Source organism: Passer montanus, unplaced genomic scaffold (assembly GCF_014805655.1).
Source record: "Passer montanus isolate IOZ18808 unplaced genomic scaffold, ASM1480565v1 scaffold8, whole genome shotgun sequence".
NCBI classification, from domain to species: domain Eukaryota; kingdom Metazoa; phylum Chordata; class Aves; order Passeriformes; family Passeridae; genus Passer; species Passer montanus.
Genome location: NW_024373256.1, coordinates 1,489,010 through 1,499,431, shown reverse-complemented (window position 1 = coordinate 1,499,431; position 10,422 = coordinate 1,489,010).

Genomic DNA, 10,422 nt, shown 5'->3' with positions numbered 1-10,422 from the left:
GTCAGCAGCTGGGTGTAGTACAGGGCAGTCTCCCTGAGCAAGGTGAGGTTCCCAACCATCTCCATGTTCACCGGGTCCCTGGCGAATCTTTGAAGCTGAAGGTGCAAAAAAATAAAAAGGGAAAATGGTTCAGATGGATCCTTCAATCCTGGCAGTGACACGGGACAGCTTGAGCCAACCTCAGGGCTCTTCACCTGGGTTTAAAGTTGTGCTGAGGTTTATTTTGTTTTTATTTTCAAGTAAACACTGGGACCTGGTTGCTCCTCTCACTGACTCCAGTTTGCTCCCTGCAGAATTCCCTTTGTGAAACCAACTTTGTGCAAATCCCTCTGATCACACGAAGGGGAGAAATAACTGCAGTGACTTCCACCTCAGGTTAACCAGAGAAATATTCCTGCTGGCAGGAATTCCAGGTGGGACAGGGATTGGAGAACGTGGGTGGGGCTGGAATGGGATGGGTGACCCTGAAATCCTTCCAACCCCGCCATCCTGGGGCTCTGAATTTGCTCAGGGCAGGACTGTGACCCCCCCAGGGTCCCCACTCACTGTGGCCTCATCCCCAAAAAGCTGCAGGTCCTCCACGGTGGCGTGCTCCAGGAAGGATCCCAGGAAATTCCGAAACCAGGCAGTGGAATTGAGGCTGGGAATGGCCTGGCTGTGGCAGCTCTGGCTGGGTCCTGCAGGCAGGAATGCAGGAACGGAGACCCATGGAGATACAGAAACACAGAAGTGCAGGAACACAGAACCCACAGAAATGCAGGAATAGAAAACCAATGGAGCCACAGGAACACAGAAACGCAGGAACAGAGAACCCATGGAGCTGCAGGAAGAGAGAACCCATGGAGGCACGGGAACACAGAAATGCAGGAACACAGACCCATGGAGGCACAGTCAGAAATTCAGGAACACAAACCCATGGAGGCACAGGAACACAGAAATGCAGGAACACAGACCCATGGAGCCACAGGAACGCAGAAATGCAGGAACAGAAAACCCATGGAGCTGCAGGGACACAGAAATGCAGGAACACAAACCCATGGAGGCACAGACAGAAATACAGGAACACAGAACCCATGGAACTACAGACAGAAATCCAGGAACAGAGAACCCACAGAGATACAGAAACACAGAAACGCAGGAACACAGATACCATGGAGCTACAGGGACACAGAAATACAGGAAGAGAGAACCCATGGAGCTGCAGGGACACAGAAATACAGGAACAGAAAACCCATGGAGATACAGACAGGAATGCAGGAACAGAGAACCCATGGAGATACAGACAGGAATGCAGGAACAGAGAACCCATGGAGATACAGACAGGAATGCAGGAACAGAAAACCCATGGAGCTGCAGGGACACAGAAATGCAGGAACAGAAAACCCATGGAGCCAAAGACATAAATACAGGAACACAAACCCATGGCATGGAGCCACAGGAACACAGAAATGCAGGAACAGAGAACCCATGGAGATACAGACAGGAATGCAGGAACAGAGAACCCATGGAGCTACAGACAGACAGGAATGCAGGAACACAAACCCATGGAGACACAGACAGGCAGAAATGCAGGAACACAGACCCATGGAGGCACAGGAACACAGACATGCAGGAACAGAGAACCCATGGAGCTACAGACAGGAATGCAGGAACAGAGAACTATGGAGGCACAGGAACACAGACATGCAGGAACAGAGAACCCATGGAGCTACAGACAGGAATGCAGGAACACAAACCCATGGAGGCACAGAAACACAGACATGCAGGAACACAAACCCATGGAGGCACAGCCTGGCCTGGCTCAGGAGCACTGGATCTGGGGTTTCTGAGGGTGGAACAGGCTGCAGCCCAGCAGGGAGCTCCCAGCTCACACCCAGACCCAGAGCTCCCACCATGAATTCCCATGGGACAGGACAGAAAAACCCCAGCCCTGCAAATATTCCCTGCCCAGCCTCTGTCCTGCTCCCTCCACGTGCACCAGGAGCTTTCTGCAGGACATTGATGGCAGCTCCTGCCTGGGTCCCTTCCTGAGCACAACCAACCCTGCACAGGCAGAAAATGCAGGGAATTTATAAAAATGTATAAAAATCCTGGGTTAATTCCCTTCAGGCAGGGAAATCATCCCCAAATCCATGAATTACTGACATTCCCAGCCTGTTTCCATTGGAGATTCACAGAAACCCTGGGAAAAATGAGTATTTTATGATTGGTTTTTCACAGATATTAAAATTAATATAGTGTGTGTTATGTTAGAAAGTTATGCTGTATTAATTTTCTTAAGCAGTGTGTTAAATAGAGTTTTAGGTTATAACATAATGTTAAAATAGAAACTATACCACATAAGATATTTTTTTAAGAAAGGAATGAGGCACTCACACCAGACAGCAGCCACAGGACACCTAAACCGTTCAGAGAAAGAGAATTTATTGCTCTTTTATCAGGAGAAACGAACTTCTTCCCACCTTGCTCAGCCGTGAAGGCTGATAGGATTCAGAGGAAGAAGAGGATGATGACCAGAATCCTGTGTTTGAATGGAATTTTTGCATCATGGATGAGGTGTATGATTATGTAACAGGCTATTGCTTTTAAGGGTTAATCCTCTGTTAACTGGGTCCTTTTTTGGGCTTATTTTGCCCAGAAAGAGGTACCCAGACTATCCATAACTCTTTGTTTTTATTGTCTTTTATTACCCTAATCCTAATTGTCCAAATTATTATTACTGTAATTATTATAATTGTAAAAATATATAAAATATATATTTATATAATATATATTATATATAAAAATATATAAAATATATAAATATATGAAATATATATTTAATATAAATATAAAATAGTAATTATATTTTTATAACCATTTTATTACTATTCAGCTTTTAAAATCTTACAATCAAGGGATTGTTTTTCACCCCCTGTGGCAGGTCCTTTACCGTGCTGGGCGAGGAAATGCTTGATCCCAGAGTAGAGATTCCTCTGCTCCTCCACAGACAGCTGGGAATAGATTCCATCCAGGGCAGCCACTCTGCCAAAGGAAGGGAAACACCTCAAACATCGCTGGGGCCAGGCCTGGCTCTCACAAAAACATGGATAATCTCAATCCCATCCTTTTCTGTTGGATTATGCCCTTTTCTGACCCAGAAATGGGGTAACTGAGAGGTGTTTTAAAAACTTTTGTTCCATTTTCAGTCTCATGAGAAGGGTGAGACCACACAGAAGTTATAACTCACACCATCACAACCAGAAGCCATTGTATTGTCATTTCCTAATTCCAACAGACCATAAGCATTTCTTGGCCTGTCTATAATATTTCTAAATCAACATTTCTTATCTTAAAATTGATATATATCAATACAGACAATAAAAAACTTTAATGAAACTTTAAAGATTTTATACAAATCTATTTCCCACCCTTCTCCAAAGTGATTTTTCCCCCCCAGGGCGTGGCTCTGGTGGCACAGAGGGGACATTCCACACTTACAGCAGCTGGAATTCCTCACAGGACACGTTCTTGGCAAGGAGGCAGCCAAAGACCTCGGGATTCACCAGGAATGGCCCAAGGCCCCCCTGGATCCACTGGAGCAGCACTGGGGGCGTCTCAATACCGGGCACTTGGAGCATCCTCTCCCACAGACCATTGAGGAAAACCAGGCTCCACTCCAGGGAAAGGGGCACCTGGGAAAACTGGGGGTGAGGGAGGAGAAAAAGCCCTGAATTCCAGGGAATTCTAACAAGAAATCCAAAGAAATCCAAGCAAATGGAAAAGGGCGCCTGGGAAAACTGGGGGTGAGGGAGGAGAAAAAGCCCTGAATTCCAGGGAATTCTAACCAGAAATCCAAGCAAATCTGAACACTGAATTAAATCTGTTGTTTTGAACGGGGCTCTTTCCAAAATAAGGTTAAAAAAATAAAGAGGGGATTAGAAATGAAATCTTTTCCTGAGCAAAACCTCCCAGGATTGGAGGGAATTCCGTCTGAGGGAAGGCTCACCTGCTGGCTGAACACGGTCAGGGAGGCCAGAAGCTTCCTGGCGTCATATTTGGAAAAGAACAGGATGGAATATTCTGGATCCACAGCTGTGCTGGGCTTAGAGGCCAGGCAGGAGTAGAAGGATGTGAGGAAATCATCCTGCAGGTCCTGGAGCCAAGCTCCCTGGGAAAGAGAGGGAAATGCAAATAAAGATCACATTTAGGGGGAAATCACCCTCAGGGGGCTCGTCCACACATGGGCATTTGGGAAGGGATTCCTCCCTTGGGGGGGTAAAACACTGGCACAGGTTTTAAAAGCTTTATCCAAAAAAACCCACCCCCAAAATTGCCAAAATTTTGCCCAAATTTCCAAAAAAATTGCTCTAACTAGAAACTTCCATGGGGAACTCTCTAATTCCCAAACATTTTTTCAGGGAAATGGATTACAAAATTAGAAGACAAAAACAAAACCAAGAAAAAAACAAACACCAAAAAATCCCAAAACCCACTGATAAATGTTTGCAGGAGTGCCATCTTTCCGTCAGAAATATTTACCAAAAATCCTGATAAATGTTTGCAGGAGTGCCATCTTTCCGTCAGAAATATTTACCAAAACCCACAAATTGCTGTCAATTTAATTGCAATTACTGCAACAACTTAAGAGATAATGACAAAACCAGGGAAGAAAGTAAACCTGGAATAGTCAGGTGGCATTTTCCACACTGCAACCACTTCTAATTGTAATTTTACCCCTTTTAATTGTTTTTTCTACCACTCCTAGTTGTGCTTTTATGCCTTTTAAATGTGCTTTTACCCCTTTTGTGATTTTATCCCTTTCAATTGTGTTTTACCCCTTCTAATTATTCTCTTGTGCCTTGAATTGTGTTTCTACCCCATCTAATTCTGGTTTTGCCACTCCTAGTTGTGTTTTACCCTTTTTAATCATGTTTTTACCCCTTTGAATTGTGATTTTATCCCCTTAATTGTGCTTTTAGCCCTTTAATTGTGCTTTATCCCAACAGCCCAGGGTGACTCTCCTGCAGAGATTCATTCCAATGCTGTGGCACCAATTTTTCAGAGTTAATTTGATTTGGAGAGTTCCTTTATCCCAATTTCCTTCTCACTCCAGGGGTTTGGAGAGGGAAATGCCCAATTCCCAAAGGCCTCCGAGGCGGGCTGGGCACTGCTGAGCCCCAGGCACGGGGCAGGTGTCCCCGGGAGGGTGGCACTGCCACAGCTCAGGGTGAAAACCCGGGCACAGCTCGGGCTGCTCCACCAGGGCGGGTTTGGAGTGGAGAATTCCCAAGGAAAACCAATCCCAGCCCTGTGGGAGCAGGGATTGAGGGTCCTCACCTGGGCACAGGCCAGCTGGCCAAAGCTGAGGCTGCACGGGGACCTTCGGCCTCGGGCCACCTGCAGGAGCTGCTCCCGGCTGGGGCTGGGAACAGGGACAGGAGGGATGGGGAACTGGGACAGCGTGGGATGGGGAGCTGGGATTGGGAATGGGGAACAGGGAGAGGATGGGAATGGGGAACTGGGATTGGGAACTGGAGAGGATGGGATGGGGAACAGGGACAGCGTGGGATGGGGGAACTGGGAGAGGATGGGATGGGAATGGGGAAACTGGGAGAGGATGGGATGGGGAACTGCGAGAGGATGGGAATGGGGGGGAACTGGGACAGCGTGGAATGGGAATGGGAGAACTGAATGGGAACTCGGTGGGGGCAGAACCAGTGGGGAGCTGAGGCAGAACCTGTGGGAAACTTGGGGGAAAACTGGAAGGGAGCTGGGGCAGAACTGGATGAGGGCACGAGCAGTGGGGAGCTGGGCACCAAACTGGGTGGGGCAGGACTGGGTGGGGAGCTGAGAGCAGGAATGGCTGGGGACAGATCAGATCTGGCTGGGGACAGATCCAGCCGTGAAGTGGCACCCCTCAGCAGCCCAGAGCACAGCTGGACACAGCACCCACAGGCACCTGAGTGCCCCTGAGCAGGGTTGGCTCCTGGCTGTGCCCCCAGGCAGGATCCAGCCCTCCAAGGTGAGCAGGAGCAGAGGGCACAGAGGGCACAGAGGGCACGGGCAGGACGAGGGCTGCTGGCACAGGGACAGGCAGGGGGGCACTGCTGACCCTCGGGCACAGAGCAGGTTGGGCGAGGTCGGGAGTGGAGCTGTTTGAGCCCCACTTGGAGCCAAGATAAGCTCAGCACCGGTGCCAAGGCTCTTGGCTGCTCCCCAGGGCCCGGCCCTGCCTTTCTTTGTCCTTCCCAGACACAAATCCCCAGCAGGGCACTTTCCCTTCACTGTTTGAACAAGTGCAACCAGAGCCCTCCCCGCCCACGGGCAACCCTGGGGGAAAATCCCAAAATCTGGGCTCAGAGGGATGGGTCACCCCAAGAAAGCAGAATCCCTCCCAGGAAATGCCACAGTCCCTGGGCACGGCTCACCTACCTCTGCACCGAGGCACACAGCGCAGATTCTGAGCCCCAGAAGGAAAAAAAGAGACAAAGGTAAGGAATGGTGGGAGGATTTGGCACACAGAGCCCTCTCTGAGCTGTCCTGGTAAATATTTGGAAAGGGACTCACCATTGACGGGGGAGCTGGAGCACTGCACCAGGAGGGAGAGAAAAGAGATGAAGCACACTGAAACCCCAAACCCTGAGCATAAAGAAATTCCAAACCCCGAGCACACCCAAACCCTGAGCAAACCCCAAATCCTGAGCACACTGACACCCAAACCCCGAGCACAAAGAAATTCCAAACCCCACTGAAATCCAAACCCTGAGCTCCCAAACCCCAAGCACACTGAACCCCAAACCCCGAGCACACCCGAACCCCAAACCCTGAGCGTAAAGAAATTCCAAATCCTGAGCACACTGAACCCCAAACATAGAGCACACCCGAACCCCAAATCCAGAGCACACTGAAACCCAAACCCTGAGCACACCCAAACCCTGAGCACACTGAACCCCAAACCCTGAGCACACTGAACCCCAAACCCCGAGCACACTGAACCCCAAACCCAGAGCACACTGAAACCCCAAACCCTGAGACACCCCAAACTCTGAGCACACTGAAAACCCAAACCCTGAGCTCCCAAACCCTGAGCACATTGAACCCCAAACCTAGAGCACACCCAAACCCTAAATCCTGAGCTCCCAAACCCAGAGCACACTCAATCCCCAAACCCCGAGCACCCCGAACCCCAAACCCCGAGCCCCAGGCCAGCCCCTGGCCCCGTGCCCCCTCAGGGTGCCAGGGCAGTGCCAGCCCAGCCCACCCTGTGCTTCCAGAGCAAGGGGGGCTGGCACTGCCCGACCCGCACATCCCCCAGCCCACCCCCCTGGAAGGTTCAACCACACACGGAAATTTGGGTGCCAATCTGCCTTACCAGCTCCGTGCCCGCAGCAGCAGCGCCCTGGCACCCTGCAAGACAAGGAGATTTGGGAACAGAGCCAGCCCAGAGCTCCTGCCCAGCCCAGCCCCCTCAGCTCCCTGAAGGATTCCTGAAGGAATTCCTGAAGGATTCCCATTTTCTGCTGGATTCTGCTTTTTCTGACTCAGAAGTGGGGTAACTGAGAGGTGCTTTAAAAATATTTATTCTATTTTTAGTCTCATGCGAAGGGTGAGCCAATACAAATATTATAATTTATTATAGAATATATATTATATATATAAATATATTAATATATTCCCCCCTGAATGATTTCAGAGCTCGGTTTTTGCTGGATTCTGGTTTTTCTGACGCAGAGATGGGGTAACTGAGAGGTGATTTAAAAACTTTTATTTTTAGTCTCATGTGAAGGGTGAGACAATCCAAATATTATAATTTAGGCTATTATAGAATATATTATATTATTATATATATATTAATATATTCCTCCCTGAAGGAATTCAGAGCTCAGTTTTTGCTGGATTCTGGTTTTTCTGACTCACCGCCGGGGATGCAGCGGGAGCCGGGCACTGCCCCGGATCCAGGAGCACAGAGGGGCTGGAATGGGAGCCGGGCACTCCCTGGGCACTCCCCCGGCTCCGGGAGCACAGAGGAGACGGAACCGGGCACTCCCGGGATGGAGCAGGAGCCGGACACTGCCCGGGCTCCGGGAGCGCGGAGGGATGGAGCCGGGCACCCCCTGAGCTCCAGGAGCACAGAGGGATGGAGCCGGGCACTCCCCGGGCACTTGCCCACCTCCAGGAGCACAAAGGGGCTGCGGGACAAACCCTGCGGGACAATCCCCGGCCCTTGCACAATGCCAGGACTCGCCGCCAGCCGGGTTTGTCCTTCCCTCCCTCCCCGCACCGAAACCAGCCCGGGCTGGGCGAGCTCCAGGGCAGGTTTGGCACCAGGGCAGGTTTGGCACCAGGGATGCCGTGCCCGGAGCTGAAGGGGTCAGAATTCCCAGAAAATCCCAGTGTGTGCTGGCTGCCCCAGCTGGGAGAGCCCACAGGGGGATTTGGGGCTGTGCCAGGGGGCCAGGCTGGCTTTGGGGAAAGGTTCATGCCAGGGGGGCTGGCAGTGATCAGAGCCCCAGGAACGGCCCAGAGCTCCAGGAGGGTCTGGGCAGAACCCCAGGGTGGGATTTGTGGGGATACAGCCCCTGTGATCCCTCCCCACGCAGGATATGCCATGGTTCCAGATCATGTGGGTGCCAGGCTGGGAGCTCAGTGCCTTTGGACTCACCTCAGGGTGGTTTTGCAGCCTCAGATTTGGGGAAAACAAAGAAAAAACCAAAAAAAAAGCCCCCCCAAAAATCAAAAAACCAAAAAAAAAAAAAAAAAAAACACAAAAAAACCAAAAAAAAACCCCACAAAAACCCTCAAAAAACCAAAAAAACCACCAAACCACCTAAAACAAAAACAAAAAAAACTACCAAAACCAACCAACCAAAAACAAACAACCCCTCCCAAAAAAAACCCGAAAAAACAACTCACAAAAACCCCTAACAACTACAAAAAAAAAAAAAAAACCAAAAACCAACAAACAAACAAAAAAAACCCCCCAAAAAAACCAAAAAAAACCCCACCAAATCTCCAACCAACCAACCAAAAAACAACAGCAGGGATCTTGCTGTCCCACAAACAGACAATATTTGCCTCCCCGAGGAGCTGTGTCACCCTTGTGTCACTCTGTTTGCTCAGGGCCGCCGTTCCCAGCGCGGAATTCGGGAACAGAAACAGATTTTGGCTCCAAGGAGCTGCTGAGCCCACGCCCAGAAATGCCAGAGGGGTCACACCGGAGGCTTTGGCTTTCACCACGTCTGTCCCAGGGCCAGGACAGCAGGAAACGGCCTCCAGGGAAGTTTAATTTGGAGATGAATAAAGAATTTCCTCCCCCAGAGGGGTGAGCAGCCCTGGCAGGGCTGCCCAGGGCAGTGCTGGGGTCACAGCCCTGCAGGGACTTCAGAGCTGGCCTGGGACAGTCCCAGGGGTGGCCCTGGCAGGGCTGGGGCAATGTTGGGTTTTTAAAGGTCTTTTTAAACCTCAGTCATTCTGTGATCTCGTCCCCAGCTGCCTCAGCCCCTCACCTGAGCAGGATTTTTAGCAGCAAAGGAGAGAGGGAAGCCAGGGGTGTCAGAGGTCTTTTCCTACCACCAAACACCCCAATCCTCATTTATCCCCTGCTCTGGGACCTACAGAGCAACCCCAAAACACCCCAATCCCAATCTTGATTTATCTCCCGCTCTGGGAATTGCAGAACAATCCCACAAAACCCCAATCCCAATCCTGATTGATCCCCTGCTCTGGATCTGCAGAACAATCCCGAACAATCCCAAACACCCCAAACCCTCCAAAGCCAGCCCTTATTTATGCCCTGCTCTGGGAATTGCAGAGCAATCCCACAAACACCCCAGACCCTCTAACCCCAATTCTGACTGATCCCCTGCTCTGTGAACTGCTGAACAACCCCACAAACACCCCAACCCCTCTAACCCTAATCCTGATTTATCCCCTGCCCTAGGAATTGCAGAACAACCCCACAAACACCCCAACCCCTCTAACCCCAATTCTGACTGATCCCCTGCTCTGTGAACTGCAGAGCAGCCCCACAAACACCCCAACCCCTCTAACCCCAATCCTGATTTATCCCCTGCCCTAGGAATTGCAGAACAACCCCACAAACACCCCAATCCCAATCCTGATTGATCCCCTGCTCTGGGGCCTGCAGAACAAACCCAAACACCCCAACCCCTCTAACCCCAATCCTGATTTATCCCCTGCCCTGGGACCTGCAGAGCAGCCCCACAAACACCCCAGCCCCTCTAACCCCAATCCTGATTTATCCCCTGCCCTAGGAATGCAGAACAACCCCACAAACACCCCAGCCCCTGTAACCCAGCCCTGCTGTTCCTGCTCTGGAGCCCTCCCACAGCCCCCCGGTGTCCCAGGGACAATGGGGACACCCCAGCAGCCCCAAAGCTCCCTTTGTGGAGGAATTCACCCCCGTTCCCTGCTCAGGTT